The sequence below is a fragment of the Pituophis catenifer genome, unplaced genomic scaffold (assembly GCF_029215685.1).
Source record: "Pituophis catenifer annectens isolate HBS135680 unplaced genomic scaffold, rPitCat1.0.hap2 SCAF_3, whole genome shotgun sequence".
Lineage (NCBI taxonomy): Eukaryota > Metazoa > Chordata > Lepidosauria > Squamata > Colubridae > Pituophis > Pituophis catenifer.
The window spans coordinates 143,484,072-143,505,710 of NW_027256883.1; positions in this window are offsets into that span (position 1 = coordinate 143,484,072).

Consider the following 21,639-nt stretch of genomic DNA (forward strand, 5'->3'; position numbering starts at 1 on the left):
ATCCATCCAGCAGCTGTGACAAGATAACTGCTAGAGGATGTGACTTTAGCAACCTTAGAAGAAAACCCATTTCAAAATAATGAAGTATGCTTGCTCCTTGCTTTGCATACAGTTGTTCCTGCAAGGCAGTGGAAAATGTGATGCACACCCCTTGATTTGACAAACAGGAAATGAAGCTCATTGTGATAACATTCACTGCACACAAACAGCTTAAACCTTTAGCAATAGTTCCCAATTTCCCTTCCTTACTTTTAAACAAAGATGGCTGGAAACCCTTCCGTATATCAAGCAGTAGCTTCTCTAATGTTCCCCATGGCTTTTATAAATCATCATGTTTTATAACGAATCTTGTATCCTAATGTCACAGCATCAAGTTCACTAATTTGCCACAAATAACCAGGGTCAAATTGCAGGATGATGGCTTGACAGGTGGAGAAATATGCTCGTTTCCTATAGTTCAGATTGACAAGACATATAGGTCTTCATGCATTTGATACTTCTCTGGACATCTGGGTGAAAAATGTGAAGGAATCAAGAGCTTGAAGGGATTCCTGCATAATTTCACAATGTTATGACTTTACTGCCTCCACCCACACCCACTCCCCCATCCAATGATGTCAGATTGTCAGAGACTGCCTTGACAAATCCCTGCAGTTTTCTTGGCAAAGTCTTTAGAAGTGGTTTGCCATTGTCTCCTACCTAAGGCTGAGAGAAGGTGACTAGGCCAAGGTCAGCCATCTGGTTTTGTGCCCAAAGCAGGATTAGAACTCAGGATATCCCAGTTTCTAGCCCGATACCTTAACCACTGCACCAAACTGGCTCTTCTGCTGACTTCATTGTACATTCACTCAAATAAAGAAAATACTCTCTCTGAACTTTTTACAACCGATAGAGGTTTTTGTCATCTGTTTTCATGTCTGCAGGCAGGAGATAGCCACAAAGCAGAAACTATTGATCATTCTTTCTGGGTTGACTGTAAACTGCTTTCAGCTTTTATTTTCCCCACCTGGAACAGGCTAAGCCTCAAATAGGATAGGGTTATTCATCAGAATCTCTGTATCCCGATGCTGTGATCTGGGCAAAAAGAAAACATCTCATAATATTCCTGTCTGTTAGATCATGGGGCTGCATCCTACTGATTTGTATCCACCTCATGGAGAAAGACATATTATTTTCTCCTCTCTTTCTTGTCAATCTGCTCGGCGTTAGCAGAATTTGTCCGACTGCTAGCACAGCAATAACCACAATTGGGTCTCTTAGCTTTATTTGTGAAGGAAAGAATTTCCATTCACTTTTACCGAAGAAAGAAAAATAATAGTAAATATCTGCCCTCTTTGGACAGAAAGAAGCTGGATTTTTATTTAGAAGATAAGCAGAAATTTGAAGTGGAACATAGATTTAAGGTCTCTTTAGGGTGATTTTTAAATACTCAACCCAACCAGAATATAGTTACATAACAAACCATCACCATTCTCTCTGTGTGGCAACTTTACAACCTGTGGACTTCAGCTGCTAAAATTCCTGAGAATTCTGAGAGTTGGAGTCCACAGGTCATAAAGTTGTCATAATTGCCCACTCATGCTGCAAGGTAATACTCATTAGATTCCACTTTTCTCCAGCGTTCGGAGTAAGTCACCAAACGTACAACTTAAATGACAGCCTTAGGTTGTGATGAAGAGTTGCCCCCTCCTATTTTGCTTGTCATGAGAGTTATTTTAATTTTAAACCAATTTAATACAGTGTCAGCTTCGATAATGTCAGTGTCACCACCACACCTTCTTGTTGCGGAGCAATTGCGGCAATTGCCTAAGTCTTGCTGCAATTGCCTAATACAGTGGCCAAGCATGTCACTGCTCATAATTTAAGCCTGACATTGGGAAGATTAATTTACTGTGAAAATGACCCTCCAGAGACCAGCCTAGGCACTGGATGAATCATAGTTTAAAAATGGGATATTTCGGTGGTTTCTGAACTTCTAATTAAGTCTTTCAAAGAACCATGGATCGTACATTAGTGATAACCTCTTCTGTTTCCCCAGGGACCATGGCTGACAATAGTATGACATCTGGAATTCAACCCATAGCTGGCAAATTAAACTTAGAAAGTTATCTGATATTGTTGGTATTTCAAGTATCTTTCGAGATGATTACAAAATGCTGTGAACACCAGCAACAGGTTTTCAAATATTTACACTCAGGGAACATCTACAGTTTCACTGGTGCCATGTTTTACTAGTAAACAATCTAGAATATATTCTATCACTTTTGATAAAATACTTGTCTTTTTTCTTTCATACTTGGATACTATTATCCTAGGTGTTAACTGCAGTGTATGGGGATCATACATCTGGAAAACCAAAACTTTTTGTACTTTTGTACTTTTCCAATAATGGTTTCAGATGTGTCTTGAATCTTTTGCTATCAAGGTAGGACTGCTCAGGTAATACTTAGACTTTGCATGAAGTAAATCATATTAATCATCTATAGAAATGATTTTTTTCAGTGCTCACCTTTTGTGCAGCAGGACTGGATTGATAATATGAGGAATATGAGATTACATTGTGATTCATCACTGCTGTATTCTGAAAGATACACGTGGCTTTTGAAGATTAATCCCCTGTTCCTTTATACTGTGTATTTGCACAATATTAGGATTTGATTTTAACAGATGAACAGTATCGCTCGCTGTGCCTACCAACCAGTCTTTTTTCCTCTGACTTTCTCCTTTTGTTCTTTTACTATATCAATTTATTTAGATGACTATCTTTCTCTATTTATCTGTTCTCAGAGGTGATGAACAGACAGTACAATTTACTATACTGAACATCTAAAAATCCGGTCTTATTTTATATGTAAAATGTCATTTTTTTTAGCTTTGTTAAGTCAAAATTGTGGGATATTGGAAAGGGCAAAGGCTTGGTGAAGGATAATACTTCAATATATTTCTTATCCTGAATTAGCCAAACATTCATTCATTATAAATTGCATTACAAACCAAACCAAATAAAGAATAGCCCTTACAACAAAATGCACTTTTATAATATCGTCACTTAAATAGCTTTGACTGTTTGCTTCTCTAGTGAGCCAAAAACAATATTGTATTTTCAGTCCTTTACTGAGAACTGAGACTTCCTGCCAGGGGGTCTTTAGCTATTGCAGATTTAAGGGTACCATAAACTAGCAAACAAAAATCCCCAGCTGTAGGGGCAGCCACAGTGCAGACACCCATATACAATACATTTGCAACAAAATCCAAAGTAGAAAAATGTATTCAGTGGAGCAGCTGAATTCTCAGAGCCATTTGTCATCCAGGGTGAGTACAGGCAAAGCTTTCTCAAACTGTTTTATGGGGAGGGGATTGTTCCACAGTGACATGTCTATCAGTGTCACCAAGAGTTGCTCATTTATCTCTCTGTCTCTCTCTCTCTCTCTCTCCCCCCCCCACCCCTCAAATCTGGCTCTAGGGTCTACCTCGGTTTACCTTTTCCAATAAGCAACCAAGTTGGAAGATCATTTAAAAAGCAATTCATTATAGTACTCTGATAATGTGTGGTCTCCCTATGAAAAGGGGGAACCCCGAGAAATGGATTACATTTACTTTTATAGTTAACACAACAAAGAACTTCAAAGCAAAAGCTGATTGGTTTAGAAATAGTCATCTGTTCAGTTACATCACAAGAATTACACCATAGCCATAAGAAAGAACTTTATATTGACAGTAAAAATAAAAGAAATTTGCAAATGAAAAACATAAAAATGGGTTTGGGTAAGATACATTCTCAGCGCTTCTCAAGGTTGGCTTGACTATTTGACTAGTTCACAGAGTCTTGAGAACAGCTAAAAAACGAAACTGTTATTGACAATGTATTGAAAGCTCTCTGGCCAGTCCTGATTCCTGAAAGAGAGGCTTTTTCTTGAAGGTTAAGGTTTATGGGAAATGCTTAGCCATACAGTTGAAAAAGCAAATTTAAAATACAAGAAAACCCATTTTAATTAGCCAGTGCAACAGTGTTACAAAAACCGTGTTTCAAGTATTACAAAGGCCATCCTCTGCAGCTCTCACTATAGTTTATTAATAGTTTCTTTCTTAGCATAAAATACAAACAGAAATAAAGACAATGGAAAAATGGGAGTAGAGGAAATAAGTGATTGAAACATTGAATTTAGTAACTGGAACAGTAAAGTGTGCAATAGGCCAGAACTCACAATTGTAGTAAAGTAGTTAGAGAGTGCAATCTATGCTATGCAATCTATGCTATGACTGGTTGCTATCGGGAGTGGGTTCTATTTTTTTTTACTACCGGTTCTGTGGGCGTGGCTTACTTTGTGGGCGTGGCTTGATGGTCATGTGACAATTATTTAGGATTTAGCAGAGGTACTGGTCTACCAGGCTTTTAACTGCTTGCAGAGCTGTACTGATCTATCCATTTATTTTTTGTAGGCACTGATCTACTCATGTATTTTTGCAGGCATCGGTCTACTCATTTGTTTTCTTTTAACACTGATCAGCTGTAAGGAGGCCCTTTGGTGGCAAGAGTTTAAACAGTTTTTTTCCCTCTAGTCATTAGCTGGGACTCAAGAGGCAGCAATAGATTGGGGGTGGGGCCAAATAAAAGGTAAGAATAATGCAGGAGGTGGGTGGGTGGGGGGCAGAACTGGTTCAGTGATGTCATATCGTCACCGCTACCAGCTCGGGAGAACTGGGCTGAACCGGGAGGAACCCACCACTGGTTGCTATAAGTATAAAGTATAAAGGGGGCGTTTCCCTTTTCCCCCTTTTTCTTATGTGTGTTCTGTATAGTGTTTGGTTTACCTCATGATGTTTCTCTGTTCCTGACTATCTTGTGTTGTTTCTTTTTGGATGATGACAAAAACTGCTGTAATAAATTTAAATGTGTGTGTGTGTGTGTGTGTGTGTGTGTGAGTGAGTGATATATCACTACAAGTTTGTGTTAGTGTCTCTGATTTCATCTAGACAAAGCTGTGCAATTCCCTGAGAAAATAAATTAAAAAACAAACAAACAAACTTCTAACTTTTTTGGAGTCCAGTAAGGTACATAGTAAAATTATACTAGCTGCTTTTTTAGTTATGCCAGCTAATAACCAATAGCCATTTCTATAACAATAACCCGCCTAATTGTCAAGACTTGCTTATTTGCCAAGAAACTTAATGATACTTGGCTGAGGAAGGTAAGATTAAAAAAAAAAAAAGATAACTTCTGATGCACCAGCCAGAATCTTCAATGTACTATCTGGTGGTGAGGTTGGTGGCAAAGTGACAGGAAAGTACCTTGTTCAATGCACGCTATGCTGAGCATTTCTTTCCCAGCTAGATGGATCTGGAAATCTTCCCAGATGTTACGGTACATTTTGTTCTTGTGGCTCTCACATCAGCGCTGGAGCTTGGATGAGGGGAAATGAAGGAGAGGATTGCTCTTGTTTCCTCTGAGTGTCTAATTTGATGGGTGGGGAGATTTTTTTTCCCCTGCTTTGAAATTTTTTTTATTGCCAAGAAAGAAAGAAGAAAAATCAGTACGCTGTTGGCGAGCAGGTGAAAAATGTGACACCTGTCTTGCTAGAGACTATCTGAACAGCATGAGGCATGCAGGTTGTCTCCGATTCTTGAAACATTTTTGCAGAATTTTCCCTGCCATTTTGCACTGCTTGGAGGAGACGGGAATGAGACTTATTTATAAAATGCTATATATCAACAGAGCTATTAAGACAAGCCCATTGCTTTTTTTCCCCTGATCATCTCACCTTTAAAAAAAAAAAAAAAGCTGTCTTCTGAATGTATTCAGTCCAATAAAGCATAAATTCTATTCCAGATGCATTAGATTATAAACCCTACTCTTCGTAATTATCAATAATTATGGCTGGGGCTAAGGCAGTCTAGCAACATCTGGAAGGTTATGGATGACTCCTCCTTGTGTGCAATTCTTCCTCAGAGAGTCAAAAAATGGCATTTACAAATGAATGAAAAGCAAGTCCAATCCCATTTATTAATGCAGATGGCAGGAGATAGACAACATTTTTTTTTTTAAAAAAAAGATATCGATAGATTTACTCTGAGCATACTTGGTGTATTTTATTTCATCGTCACTGGGCAAAATTAATTTTCTTCTCAATCATCAGATTAGGTGGCAATCTAAATCCCACTTCTTAGGGCATTTGTCCCTTGTAACTTGGTGGGATTTACTTCTGAGCAACAATTAGATACATTTTCACAGTGAGAAGTCAGACTCATGGGGCCCCATGACTAATGAATGAAACAAATCTCTGTTACATGATTCTTTGTAGGGATTAGGTTGATTTGTTTGTAGTGCTTGTCCAAATGTATGGTTAAATGGTCTTTGGTACAGCTTAGCCTCTACAAAAGTAATCAACAACTTACAAATCTGATTCATAGCCCTCCTGCAAAAAAATTAAGGATATAATACCTTTCAGGTTAGCTTAGGCTGAACAGAAATGGTTGGACAGAATTCAAATCATTTTATTCCCCATCTGAAATACAATTCCCCTTCTGCAAGAGTATTGGTATTCAATGGACCAACTTAACAGTGACATGGCAATTTATGAAAATATATTCTTTAAAAGCAGTTATGCAGCCTGCTGTGATCGTCTAACAATCCACACTATGTCATTTCCCGTTGCTTCTCCTTATTTTCTCTCTCTCTACTGTGGCTAGTTTTGCTTCTGAGCTCTATACATATTGTTCCGTACATCACATCACATTACATTACCTCTCTTGAGGAAGCCATACTTCAGTGGTTGAACATACAGTTCTGTTTGTCTTTGATGAAAAGGTTGTTGAAGAGATATTTTAGGAAGGCTAAATTCTAAAGTGGTTTGGAATTGACAAGTAATGAATGGCTTCTCGTGATAGCCCTTTTATAGGTACAGATGGATAGAGGAGGGGGAAAAAAACCAACCACAAAGGGAACTCAATTTTATTTATCATTAATTCTGACTTGCTTCAGCAGATGTTTTTTGAGAGCCATTTTAACCTGCTTAATTTGTCTCGGTATAATGGGATGCTGATAGCCTCAATTAACAGACTGATTAGGAAGTTTTTTTAATGAGTTCCAATAGTTTTGCTTGTTATTGCTGATTCAGTGTACTGAATTCTTAGAGCTGGGATTTGAATGTTAGAAACCACCCAAGAGAGGTTTTCCACATGGCATCTACTATAACTTCCCCCATACCAAAAAATAAAAATAAAAATAAAGAATGGTAATATATGCAAACAAAGAAACTCTTTTTTCAAAAGTTTTCAAATTATAGGTTGTATAATTGATAGATGGTAGTAGTACCCTTCCCTGATACAATTAACCTGAAAATCACTACTCTTCACAAACTGAAGAGAATATCTGAATTCTCCCCAATATACGGTCATTTGTGTTCATTATAATCTATTGTATGATCTTAGCAATGATAATAAATGCTTTCTTGTATTCCTTAAACAAAATGGAAACCAGACACAGGTTTGTCTAACACTTTTTTTTTTTCAGACGAAAGACAAAATTTGATATGTTGACAAAGATACATTCCAAAAGTGAGGCCAAAAATAAAAATATAATATTTTAATATGATTTTGATTCAGAATAAACAAATACCATTAATATGCTTATTTCCAGTGTATAATTTTCATGTATAATTAGCACATAAGCAAAAATTGCAATCATTAAAAATGTTTTGGCAGGCCATATCTGACAGAAAAAGAAGGGGTCAAATACTGCTTGATCATTTATTTGATTTTACCCTATCTTTTCATTCTGATAAACATCCAAAGTAGCTGACGGAATTAAAAAAACAGAAAACATACTATAAAAAGCAAACATGTAAAGTTTATGGTTATATGCTAATTCCAATCAACATTTTACCTTGCATTCTGAGACCTAGAATGCTTTGCTATTGTATTTTAAATGTTCAGAGTTAAATAAAAAGCATGTCATGAAGGCCAACTAGTTCGGATGCAGAGTAACCCTATTTATTCTAGTACAGTACTTTTAAAAGTCAAAATTTGTATAACATCATAGGGTTGGCATGCTTCAAAAATAATTGAAGAGTTGTTTTGGAGTTTACATAATTTTTTTCTGGAATCATAACAGCTAAACGATCTAGAATAGTATCAAATCAATGCCTATTGAATATTATTCCAAATAAAGGTTTTGTGGAATTATTGGATTTTAGTGTATTTATCAAACCCATGTACCCCAAAGTAATAGAAAAGTGATCCAAGGAGAGATCATTAATTTGAATGAGAGTATGTGGAGATCCCAGATAGGCTCCCTGGGTACAGCCAGAGTTAGCTTGTGTGCTTAATTTTCAAGAAACAATACTCTGGAGTGGCCCTGTTTATCTAGAAATGCCATTGCTGGAATGCCATTGTTTCAAGAATAATTTGCCACCTCTAAAAGTATATGAATTGCAGAAAGCATCTGTGAATGTTTACATGGGAAATGAGGTTTTTCATGCTCTGAAATTAACAGTAAGTGATAAAGAAAAGCTCAGTATGAATAAAATATATATGCCTTGAGCAGTGGTGAAATCTGAGCCATTTTGCCACTGGTTCGTTGGCTGTGCATACACAGTATGCATCAAAAGGAGGCTTGGGAAGGTAAGTAGAACAGCGAGGGATGGGAATCAGCTGTGCCACGCGATTTAGATTTTAAATCACGTGGCACAGCTGATTGTCGGAAATAACAGTTCGGAGGAACCGGTAGATAAAAACGGGTAGTTTTTATCACTATTGGTTCACCTGAACCGGGGCGAACTGGTAGCATTTCACCACTGGCCTTGAGTGAGCAACTTAATGCATTAAAACTGATATAGGATACAAACACAATAGTTTGCTTGAGGAGGTATTGCACAAAGTATAGAAGCTAGTTTGAAGCACAGATTGTTGTCATGTATCTCTCTATTTCCTTGGTGCTTCTATATAGGTGTATCACACATACTGTATATGTAACTGTTGGTGTAAAAATGTGTTGTTCTTTCTCTTCTGCTCAGTATAGACTCTGCTATCACAATACTCCTTCTTGTTGGTCATCTGTCTGGAACTCTTCCACCATATTGCACAACTGAAGGGGAAGGAAAGAAAGAAAGAAAGGGGGGGGGGTGAGAATGTGATGGTAAAAAGGTCCCCTCCATACACATGTGCACTGGATTCACTGCCAATCTCACCAGATGCCCCCTCTGTACATGTGAGCTGCTTAAAGTGCCCTTGTAAGCAAACATTGACAGTAAGCTGAATTGATTTTAAGTGGCAACAGGGAGAAGAATCAATCAGGAACCTGTGGCCCAATAAACCAAATTGCTTATATTCATTGATCGTATCTCAAAGGCAGAATGGCTGGCATGTTGGGAAGGGATGAATAAAGTCAGAGAGGTGGGTTTATCTCAAACATTCCCAATTTATACTGGGTCTGCCTTTTTTTCTTTATCTTGACTTTGCAAAGTCTATATAGGCCCTGATTTTGCTTTTGATTAGGGCTGCTCAACAAAGTGCCAGTGCTTTTCTGAGATCCCAGTATATACAGGTAGTCTTTGACTTACCACCACAATTGAGCCCAACATGTCTGTTGTTAAGTGTTTCATTGGTTAAATGCGTTTTTCCCTGTTTTGCGACCTTTCTTGCCAAAGTTGTTAAATGAATCACTGCGGTTGTTACGTTAGTAACAAGATTGTTAAGTGAATCTGGCTTTCCTATTGACTTTTTGCTTGTCACAAAAGGAGATCATGTGAACCCAGGATGCTTCAATCATTGTAAATATGAGTCGGTTCCCAAGCATCTGAATTTTGATCAGGTGACCCTGGGGATGCTGCGATGGTTGTAAGTGTGAAAAAAAAATGGTCATAAGCAGAGGTGGTGCTCAGCTGGTTCGGACTGGTTTAGGTGAACCAGTAGCGGAAATTGCAGGTGGGTCCGCCTAGTGGTGGGTTGCTCCTGGTTCGGACCGGTTCTATAGAACCGGTGGTAAAACTGGTGGGAGGCTCCGTCCAGTGACCCTGACGTCACCAGAAGTAATCTGCGCATGCGCAGCAGCAAGGTGCGTGTGCTTGCTTCATTTGTGGGCGTGCGCGATCCCGTTGCGAACTGGTAGTAAAGGTAAGTAGAACCCACCTCTCAGTCTGCCCACCCACCCCAGCTCTATGCCATCCTATTTAGGCATGTTTTTGAGGCTAGGTGTATGCACAGAAGGTGAGCGTGCGAGCAAACCGTATGGGCACGCCCACATTTGTGAACTGGCAGGGCAAGTAAGTGAATACCACCCCTGGTAATAGATCACTTTTCCCAATGCCATTGTGACTTTAAACAGTCACTAAATGAACTGTTGTAAATTGAGGACTACCTGTACTGTGTTATTGTTTGCAGGTTAATAACATTATGTTGTATCTTCAAAGTGATTTTGTTACTTTAGGTGAGCCAGGTTTTTGACTATAGCAACAAGTAAACGTGATATTGTGAAAGCAGGTGAAAAGTTAGTAATAGAGGTGCCATTTGAACTATAATCTCATTGTTTATTGTTAGAAAAATGAATTGCATCTGCAGACAGTAGAAATAAATTGCACTAAATATTTTTGCTGCACAGATTAGAGCAATACAGTGACAAGCATTGATATGACAGTGAATTTAACAAAGCAGAGGCTGGCATGGATGGGCAAAGTTTCAAACCCAGCAACCACTGAATATCTATCATTACTAGGAAGATAATAAGCTCTCTCTGTCGGATCCTTTCCCAGATATTTATAAATTTCCAAGTCCCCTGTCTTCCTAATTATGAAAATGAATTGACAAGCCCTTCTTCTTTGAAAGCTTGTGTTCCTGGGAATCTGCTGTTTGTGATGGCAGAGGCCTATTTCATAGTGAGCTCCAAACATGAAAGACATATGGTCATGTCTATGGGTTATTCTCTTCCTCTTGAAAACAGAGTGGCATGCCATGGTATGAAGTATACAACAGTTTGTGTAATATTAGAATCATATGATAGCCATAATGCAATATCCAGGTGCATAGGGGTTTTGAGTTGCTGGTTGTTTTGTGAAAGACACACACAAATACACACAGAGAGAGAGAGACAGAGAGCAAAAAGAGAGAAGGAGGTAAAAAGAAGAAGGAAGAGGAGGAGGAGGTATAATCATGATGATGCATGATTTTTCAGTATCCTTGTGAATTCTTGCAATGTCCTTACTAAATAGGCCATTTTTGAAGAGCCTTTGGAAATTGCAATAAGTCCAGAATGCAACATCAAGAATACTGATGACTATTTGTTTTTTTAGAATAATATTATATATCTTTTATAAAGCTACATTGTATTCCCATACAGGTAGTCCTTGACTTATGACTAATCACTTAGCAGCTGTTCAAAGTTACAACGGACCTCCTGGATGCTTTTTAAGAGTGTTTTATGAGTTATTTGAAATAAAAACTAATACAGGACTCTATTAGTTCAGACAGTAAACTTATGGACTAAGAAACTAAAGTAGCATTAGTAGTGGTGTCATCGAGGTCCTTTGTCTGGAGACCATCGGAGCTTAAGTAGGGAGAAAGAAGCTTAGCTTCAACCTTAGCAAGCCTGAATGGTTGTGGTTTTCAGACTCCCCCTTTCCCCTGATTTGGGAATTTTTCAACCCTAGAATGAGATGGAAAGGATATGCAATGTAGACATTCTCCTAGACTCCCATCTCCTGCTCGAAGCCTTGGTTAGGAGGGTGCTTGCACAAATACATGTTGTACATCAATTGCATCATTCCAAGATTAGGAGGCCCTGCTCACACTCACTCATGCATTGGTCACCTGTTTGGATTATTGTAATATACGTGACTCTGTCCTTGAAGACCACTCAAAAATTGCAGTTTCTCCAGAATGCCCAGGTAGTTGTGGGTACACCTCAGTATATCCATGTAATATGGCCTAACCTCTCTTTTAAACTGTTTTTTTAAAAATTTAAAATTTTTAAATTTTAAATTTGTCTTATGAATTTGGGGTGTTTTAAATTTCGTTTTCCGGGCCAATTATTTAATTGTATTTTAATGGTTTTTTAACATTTGTATTATATGTATTTTATTTGGCTGTTCACCGCCCTGAGTCCTTCAGGAGTAGGGCGGTATACAAATTCAATAAATAAAATAATAAAATAAAATAAAATAAAATAATATCAGTTCTTCCATAGACTCTCAGTAAGATTTTGGTGCAGTTCAAGGTGCTGACTCTTGTGACACAGGATCGGTCCATTTATAAAATAAAGCAGAAATAGCTGCCTCCAATTATTTCTGCTTGTTTGATCATCATGGTTTATTATGAGACATTGAAAAATTTGGCTTTCTTTTGGGAATTGGGACAGGAAGCTAGATGAGGCCATTTTTAAATGGCTATTAATATAGAAATGTGTGCTGCCCCATATATGACATGTTAATTTGATTGTTAATTTATTGTCTTTAACCTGCTGTTCAGAGGTGGGTTTCAGCAAATTCTGACCAGTTCTGGAGAACCGGTAGTGAAACTTTTGAGTAGTTCGGAGAACCGCTAGTAAACATTCTGACTGGCCCCGTCCCCATCTATTCTCTGCCTCCCAAGTCCCAGCTGATCGGGACGGAATGAAGATTTTACAGTAACTTTCCCCTGGAGTGGGGTGGGAATGGAGATTTTACAGTATCCTTCCCTTGCCACGCCCACCAAGCCATGCCCACCAAGCCATGCCACGCCCACCAAGCCACACCCACAGAACCGGTAGTAAAAAATTTTGAAATCCACCACTGCTGCTGTTCACCTATTCATAACACAACTACCTGTGAGGTAAGTTGGGCTGAGAGAGAGAGAGTGACTGGTACAAAGTCATCCACTTGGCTTTCATACGTTAGGTGGGTCTAGAACTCAGTCTCCTGGTCTTTTAGGCCAGCATCTTCACCTCTATACCAAACTGGCTCTTTCTCTCATTGTTACTTTTCATACCATAAAGACAGCAAGAGGAAGAAAGAGCATATTTGTGTGGGAACCTTTGTTTTAAGAGGCAAAACTGGTAGAATATTACATCCTTGATTTCTTACTATACTTCTCAAAGAAAATGCCACTCCTTCATGAAGTGCCTCATTATTATTTATCATTGCTTCTTACTCTTCAGTAATCCTCTCTTAGTGCATACTTGATCACATGGATTTTGCTATTTCCTAAGGGATCGTGGATGGAATAATTTTGCCTCTATTTTGCATATTACAGTGAAATTTATGTAAGGTGTTACCCATTGAGCATGGTGTGTGTGTGTGTGTGTGTGTGTGTGTGTGTGTGTGTGTGTGTGTGGCTTGCCCTTGGTGGTGAAATGTGTGGCTGAATGTTCTGGTTACCCTGGAGACAGGAGAAATGTGACGGTCCATTTGGTGAGCATGGAGAGACAATGAGGAGTAGAGACACAGTCAGAAGGAAGACTTTCAGAGAACCAAACAAAAGCAAGCTTATCAAAAAAGAGGCCTGGTGAACAGCTTGGGTGAAAGTCAAGAGGCATAATTAAGCTGAGTGGAAGCTCACTCAAGATTTTTTTGTACTTAGAGGAGAATCTTCTGAGAAAAAAGGATATTGACCTGTGGAATGCTAGTCTTCAGCCTCAAAAGACACTGTAGGTATATGTAAAGGGCAGGAACTGAGACTAAAAAAAGACTAAAAGTCTAAAAAAAATAAAATAAAAGTGGAAGGGAATACTGTAGAGTTTGTGTTTAAAGTGTGCCACAAGAATCACTTGCTATTAAGCCACTTTCTTCTCCTTTGTTCAATTTAAGCAATTCTGATCCTAAAGAAATCAGAAGCTATACTAATAGAGTTAGAGTATTTCACCATGTTCTCATATATATATTGCTCCATAATAACAGAACTGTCCTTCCTTTCTTCAGTAGCAATATAGGGCAGAGGAGGGAGTGAAGATTACTATTCAATTCTATTAGCAGTGGAAATGGGATGCTATTATTACTATTGTACTCCATGACCGTGCCAAGAAGGTGCTACTAGCTCTACCTATAGGAGTGTGAGATCTTTATAAATTGGCCACTTGTTCTGTCTGAACAGTACCATAGAAAACAACCTATCATATTTCATTCTTGTGTGATTTTCTATTGATCCAAGATAGGTAGAGAACACTTCACTTCAATTCAGCACCAGGCAAAGTCTCCTAATGCAACATTTGAATGAATATTGCAGCTTTAGAATAGAATAGAATAACAGAGTTGGAAGGGACCTTGGAGGTCTTCTAGTCCAACCCCTGCCCAGGCAGGAAACCCTACACCACTTCAGACAAATGGTTATCCAACATCTTCTTAAAAATTTCCAATGTTGGAGCATTCACAATTTCTGCAGGCAAGTTGTTCCACTTATTAATTGTTCTAACTGTCAGGAAATTTCTCCTTACTTCTAAATTGCTTCTCTCCTTGATTAGTTTCCACCCATTGCTTTTTGTTCTACTCTCAGGTGCTTTGAATAATAGTTTGACTCCCTCTTCTTTGTGGCAAAGAAGAGATATTGAGATATTGGAACACTGCTATCATGTCTCCCCTAGTCCTTCTCTTCATTAAACTAGACATACCCAATTCCTGCAACTGTTCTTCATATGTTTTAGCCTCCAGTCCCTAATCATCTTTGTTACTCTTCTCTGCACTCTTTCTAGAGTCTCAACATCTTTTTTACATCGTGGCGACCAAAACTGAATGCAATATTCCAAGTGTGGCCTTACCAAGGCATTATAAAGTGATATTAACACTTCATGTGATCTTGATTCTAACCCTCTGTTTATGCAGCCCAGAACTGTGTTGGCTTTTTTGGCAGCTGCTGCACACATATGAGCCAGCATATCATATCTAAATGGTTGTCTACTAGGACTCCAAGATTCCTCTCACAGTTGCTACTTTAAAAAACCCTGTTCTATGGTAATAAATTACCTTTATTGTATAAAGTCATTCCTTCAATTCAAACAGTACAAACAATTCTCATGACAACTAATTCTTAAACTTAATAAAAACCGCACTTATTCAGGCTTCTTGCTATCTAGGCATTCTTTCGATACTTTCAGATCCCCAGAGATTTGAGGAATATGGGTTTCTCATTGAGTTTTCCTGAAGCTTCCCATATACAGAAATTCAAAATATTATTTTTCTATGCCTTTTTGATAAGACAAAACTTATCAGAGTGTAGTTTGTCATAATTAGCTAGTTAATATTTAATAATGAGAGATCCACCTTACAGCCAAATTTGCACTTATGGCCACCTGCTACCATTGGTGACAGGGGTTAATAGCTGGAAAAATCGTATCCCAGGGAGATAGGTAATCTGTTGCATATTCCTTTACTCTCTAATAGGTGACCACCTGCCTATCACACTTTGGACCACCTAGGGGCCTGCCCAGCTGTGTAAATTGCTTTGCAATCAAAAGCCACTTTGAGTGGGAAGCATATTTTCAATCACATTAGATGTTCTTTGACTTCCTAATTGCAAAAAAGGAGAAGTCATTTGCTTGACCTGTGTGTGTGTGTGTGTGTGTGTGTGTGTGTGTGTGTGTGTGTCTGTGTCTGTGTCTGTGTCTGTGTCTGTGTCTGTGTCTGTGTGCGCATGTACATGTGCATTCTTGCCCATATATTCTTGCTATCCAGGCATCCTTTTGATCACCAACATACACGGAAGGACACCAGGGTGGCACAACAGTTAGCCTGAAAAATATCAACCTCTTGTTTTTAGGAAGGGTATACTGAAATGTCACTAAGCATCAAACAGATAGTCTCTAGGGTGATTGTTGTGAACATGCAGTGCTGTGATCCATTAACTGAATCTCTGGCCAAATTCCTAGTAAGATGAGTTCGAAGATCCAACATTATAACAAGTCATCATTTTTGAGATGTCTACACTGAGCACTTCATTACAAGTGTAGCATATAAGCCAGCAGTTGGTCCCTTCTCTTTCTAGGCTTATCCAGAATAGCATTTTTTTTCCTCCTTAAATAATTTGAATTCTCACAGTTCTCATCTGGAATCTATTTGATATGGATACATTCACACTTCAAGACTGAAGAATCATGCTCCAATATGAGTATTTGTAGTTCAAGAAGAAATGCCCTTTTGTACTAAAACATGCTGACACTAAAAAAAAGTTTTAAAGTAGAACAAATAATAATAACCTGCCTTATGAGAGTAATGTTTAACAACAGAACTATTTGTACAGCTTGATGTGGAGTACTTAGAAGAAAATTTGATTTGCTTCAATGGCACTTCTTCCAAGTGAGTGTGAATCGGACGGCAGTTTCGGAGAGCAATCCGGTGCTGCCTTTGGAGCCCTTTGGTGTCTCTAAGCATCTTCCTGACAAAAGCTGGATGCTGAACAAGGTGTGAGAATAATTCTTACATAGTCCAATGCAAGCAGTCTAATTTCAGAGATGATCTGAAAACGAGAAACATGTGGAAATGGTCCATCACATGTACAATAGTGTCTTTTTAAAAAAAATGCAGAACAGAAGAAGGAGATACAAAAATTTGACCCTTGTTTTCAACCGAAGAAAGAACTCATGTTTGATCCACATCAGTTGCTGGAATTATTTTTTTTCCATAATAACTTCTTAGCTTCTGTATAATATATCAAAAATACTAGCATTTTGTGTGCTTGCTTACCTGCTTCAACCCAGTTTGCTGGAAAGAAGCTTGACAATCCTTCCATTTCCTCCAGCTTCTATGTAAATATATAGATTAAGATATCCCACTGTAAACAATGAGTGGATGAGCAACTCTACATTTGTTTGGCATTTGGGATCACAGTGAAGTGTTACAGGATTTGAGATATAAAGGATCCTTAGCCCTGTGCATCTCACTCCATATATCCCAACTATGCTCCATCATGGTTAAAGTTAAACTTAGAGACAGGGTTGTTGTTGTGAGGAAAATAGGAGGAGGAAGATGTGTTGGATACATTCTCTGCCTTGGGTTATTTGTAAAAAATAATAAAGGCATGATGCAAATAGATAAACAAACAAATAAAAAATACCCTATATCACAAATCTAGAAAAACCTAAAACTATTGCTACTCCATTAAATGAAGAGGTGGGGGTGGTTTGATTTTGACAGGACTAGATTTAAACCAGGAGTCCCCAATCCCTGGACCATCCAGTTGTGGCATATTCGGAATTGGACTGTGCGAGTGGCTGGCTGGAGTGCATGCGTGCACAGCTCAACTTGCCCAAGTGGTGAGCTGGTGGGCAGTTGTGCATATGCGTGCTCGTACAAGTTGAGCTGCGTGTGTGCATGCTGGCCTCCACCTGTGCAAGGGTTGCATGTGTGCATGCACACCTCAGCCTGTCACTCATACAGCCCAGTTCCCTTAGTCCCCTGCCCAGCTGGGCCGCCAAAGGTGGGACTACTGATTTAAACTACAGATTTAATTGCCCCTTGTGTAATGACCAAGCCTGCCAAATGCAGTCTGACAGATGAAAGTGGCTTGTGCAAGAAGAATTTTTATGAAAGCGGGTGGGGAGTACCTATGATAATTGCTGACAGATTGAAAATGCCCCTATGTTAAGAAACTGGCCAGATAATATATAGCACCGTGATGGTGAACCTATGGCACGCGTGCCCGAAGTGGCATGCGGAGCCACATCTCCTGGCAAGTGCGGCATCACCCATTCCTCTTCCGGGTTTCTGGCGCGCATGCGCACGTGATGATCAGGTGGCCTTTTTGCATGCAGTAGTGCCGGAAACTGGAAGAGCTGGTCTTCCATTTTCCTGTGTGAGCATGCGTGCCGGCCATGTGATTGTTGTGTGTGCATGCACGCCCGAAACCCAGAAGAGTAGCTGGCTGGTGCGCATGCACACGCCAAAAAGTGGAAGTACATTTTCAGGTGTGCGCAAATGCCCTGGGCAGCTCCGCTTCTGTGTTGTGGCCCAGACAAGCGCACACATGCGCTCCCTTTTTGGCACTTGGTGCTGGAAAGGTTCGCCATCACTGATATAGTGTATTCAGATTTAGGAGTTAAACTTTTTAATGTGACTATTTGATTATTTAAAGGGTTCTATAACTGGGTTGATAGGCAGAATTAAATGGCATTTGTAGGTAAGTGCTAGTATTTCTTCACAAAGCAGTGGGTTTCGACAGCTCCTGATGCTGTTTCTTCTAATTGAAAGATAGATAGATCATCCGCTTGGTTTAGTTCCTTTCTTCCCTGTTGTCCTCATCCTAGAGAAACAAAAGGTAACAGTGGTAGGTAAGGTCATCCAGTAATGTTTAGATACCTCAAATTGCTCACCAAGGAGTCTCATCATGTTGCCAACTCAATTTGGATTGCTATGCTTCATGGAAATGCAGAACTGGTGCAGAGCGGATGGATTTGATTGAGGATTCAGGATTTGGCTGACTCGGGTAGAGAGTCCCCCCTCCCCAACTTTTTAAAAATCTGTTATATCAAAATAATAGAATATTGGAAAGAAGTCTGGTTCTTTCCCCTTCAAATGGTCACCAGAAACAGACACAATTACAAGGGAGTATGAAACTACAGTACAGGCCGTTGGATTTATAACCCAAAAAGCATTGCCAGAGGTCTGAACCAGCATTGTTTTTATTCATATGATGGCTTTGTTTGTAAATGGGCTGTAGTCTTCAGTAAATGTATACTGAGTTTACAGTAAAGGTTTTGTTGTAATGTGGAAGAAAAACATAAACAAATGAACACTAACAAATGATACAGATTACTGTGATACAATAGGCTTAGAACATGAATGAAACAGAATTAAATGGAGGGAAAAAGTGCTTCAGACACAGGAGAGATTGGCTATAGAAATTGCTTTGGTTTTTTTTTCTCCCCTGCCTCACAGAGCAGAGAGACTGGAAAGAAAGGGATTACAAGAGAGTAAGCAAATAGACAATGGGGAATTCACCAAACTGTTGCATAGCATGCTTGCAGCTCCCAGCACTGAGCATGGGCCTCTTGAGGTATATTCTACATTGTGTGCCTGCTTACTTTCTTGTATTCCCATCCTCTCTAACAAATGTTATTAATTCTATTCTTGCTAGTGAACCCAACACCAGGGGGAATGCTAGTGAGCCCAAAGGATGGGGAATGGCAAAAAGATGATCCCATAGTGATCACTTCACCTAATTGACAGAGTTGCCAGTCACAATTATGTCATTAATAAAGGACTATCATAGTATCATCCAATTCCAGAACATTTCTAGCTGACCTAGGACAGATCCCAAGGAGACCCCACTAGTTACAACCCTTCATTGTGAAAAATATCTTATTAATTCCTATTCTTGTTGGCAAAAAATCAAGACAACCATTAGATGGCAGCTGAGAAATACAGAAAACTCTGTCTCTGCTTCCATGTGGTGATCATCTTAATATTCAAGCCCTATTTTAAATTGGCTCCAAAATATTAAACTTAATATATTAAATTGGCCCCAATTTAATTGTTCTATTTGACAATGGTCAAATAGAGGCTTGAACCTGGGTTTCTTTAGCAGGAAGGTCCATGAAACCAAGTGGTAGGAATTCAGGAGCATGATCCCAGAATTACCAGAATTACAGGATCACCAACCTCCTCATGAAAGGTGGAAATAGAAAGCAACCTCATAAACATGACTGCAGAGAAAAATATTTCCATTTTATTTTGACTTATTTTTAGTCAAGTCCAAAGAGAATAGGATAAATAGAGAAATATTAGGTTGCAATCCAATAAAAATTTCCCTGGAGTAAGTCCCATAGAATTCAGTAGGGGTTGATTTCTGAGTAGACATGCATACACTTTCCATAGTAATTACAAGGGCATAAAATCAATAGCTAGCATATCCAGAATCACAAATTAGATTTTATCTGTTATGTTTCTAACAAAAGTTCTTATTGATTGAATATGTGCCATGCTGAACAAAGACTTGCATTTATGCATATTTTTATGTATTATGTTTGAGCTGAACTCATTTTGGGATTTCTCTTAAAAATAGGGTAGTTTTTAATAAGTAACACGGGACATTTTTATTTATATAGTATGAAAGTTTATGTATGAGAATAAATCATCCCTATCATGAATATATGGAATACTAATTATAATTACATGAGTTCAGTTTTTTCTTTTGAATATGTATCTGTATACTTATATTTAGTATTGTTAAAAAGTACAATAGCCAGTTTTTTGTACTCAAGATTTTATTATTAACTGATTTTTTTCTTTAAAAAACCTGTTAGCTATTTAAGTTAGATAGGGCTTTGAATCTAGTTCATTAACACGAAATTACCCTTTAATAGTGGTGCAGCTGCAGTAAAGAGTATAGTAAGTATATCAAAGTTCTTATCGTCTTATTACAAAAATTCTTTCCAGATGTTTATTTGAAGTGAGTTGCCTATTTTTGAAAGTCTTAAAATATCAGTCAGTTAGGAACTTAGATTCATACTATTGGTTGTTGTTGTTTTTTTTGAAGAATCTTTTGCAATTAGTAGAAGACTAAAATCTAAAAGTCATCTGTGACTCACCTTTAGGGCCAGGTGGATAACCAAGAAAGGATACGTAGTGAAGCACCAATTATGATGGCGACCTATTTAATACCAATAGTGTGTACTTCTTATGTCTTCTTCCTCCATAGTTGACAGGTTGGAAGAGATTGGCAGCATAGCAGTTCAGGTAATTGGCACTCAGAAAGGGAGAGAGATTGAGAGAAGATATTCAAGAGCCATTATGCAGAGATGGCTGTAGGTCATCACTGCATATGTCTCCAGGTGCTAATGATTCAGCTTCTAAATATCAGGTGGGTTCATAATAAGATTTCATCCATGACGATTATATGTGAAGGACTTGATCTGATACATTTTACTGAGGCCTGGCTGGAGGTACTGGTATGATGCATATTCTGACTCTGGCCACCTAGTTTCTCAGTGCAACATCAGCCTTGATTGGACACATGGGAAATACTGTTGTAAATAGAAATTCAATTTTAATCACTAAGAAACCTCTCCAAGCTGACCAGGCTTGGGACTGAGTCAGTGAGACAGACTGTGGATGTTATTAGATTCTATGCACACTTCTGCTGGCCTTCCTGCCTGAGGCACTGGGCTGTAATTGGCCATGAGATTTCAACCGTCACTCGGAAAATTGGTCCGGTAAAGGTGTCTCAAACTTCATTGGACCAACAGATAGAACGTGGCCTAACCTTGATTTAGATTTCACCTTAGAAAGTGGGGGGAATTTTTGATATGGGCTGAAGTCAGTGTCAAGATTAAATCACCATCTGATCTACAGAACAGACAAAAAAAAGGGTGATTTACACAATTATTCTGTAATGTGAAAGTTGGGCTCATCTTGGTTTTCCAAGGAACTCTGGAGGATGAAACAGGACAAGTGATCATTAGAATACAAATGAAATAGTCTCATTATGGGGATGACCAAACATACATTGATACACAAAGTTGTAACTGCTGCATGGCACTGAACGCTGCAAAAAATAACTTTGTAACCAGCGTTGGGTAGATATCCAGCAAAACCTATAAGATCAAGGACTCCAAAACCTTTGGAGACCTCAAAGAACTGCTGTGCAAGGCAGCCCGAGATAAAGTTGTTTGTCTTCATGCTAACACTGGTTTCGATATAGTACATGTGAAGTTTTGATACACTACATGTACACATACGTACAGTACTT